A 589-nucleotide genomic window follows, 5' to 3' on the forward strand; every position below is an offset into this window, starting at 1 on the left:
CTGGCAATCTTGGGAACCATGCTGCTGACATTGTCCTTTATCTGGGTTTCTCTTCAGCTGCGAAAACATGAATTGATGTAATCAAACAGAATTTTCTAAAGTTAAAAAGTACCAAAATAGAGTGGTTACTTCATAGGACCCAAATGCCTATGGGTTGTGACCTGGTAAAGAGCTGCACATCTTGAACCTGTTAGAAGTTTCCATGATGAAGCAATCTCGGTTTCGTTTGTCTTTTAACAGCAATGTTAGTGGTTAGTTATGTAGAAAAACAGGCTTTATTTGTGCCTTTTTTTTTTTCATTTTGGCTGTAGCTGCTTCTTGTTCCCTTCGCATCTTTTCCATCTCTCTGGCAGCAGATGGAGCCCCAAGTTCAGCTTTAAGCTAAAGGCTCTGAGTGCAGAGATTTTGGAGCCTGTGACTGCTGAGGGCTTGCTTTCTGTCTTTGCTCATATGAAAATGAGACACAAACTTTCAGGCTCTGGGCTCTGTCTCGACATGTAACTTGGGTTGTGCATTTCTGAGGCTCATCTTGTGTGAAGGGGATCGGACAAAGAATTCCTATAGCTCTAGCGTGGCAAGTGCCCAGCAA

This window comes from Eurypyga helias, unplaced genomic scaffold (assembly GCF_000690775.1).
Source record: "Eurypyga helias isolate BGI_N326 unplaced genomic scaffold, ASM69077v1 scaffold2904, whole genome shotgun sequence".
Taxonomy (NCBI): Eukaryota; Metazoa; Chordata; class Aves; order Eurypygiformes; family Eurypygidae; genus Eurypyga; species Eurypyga helias.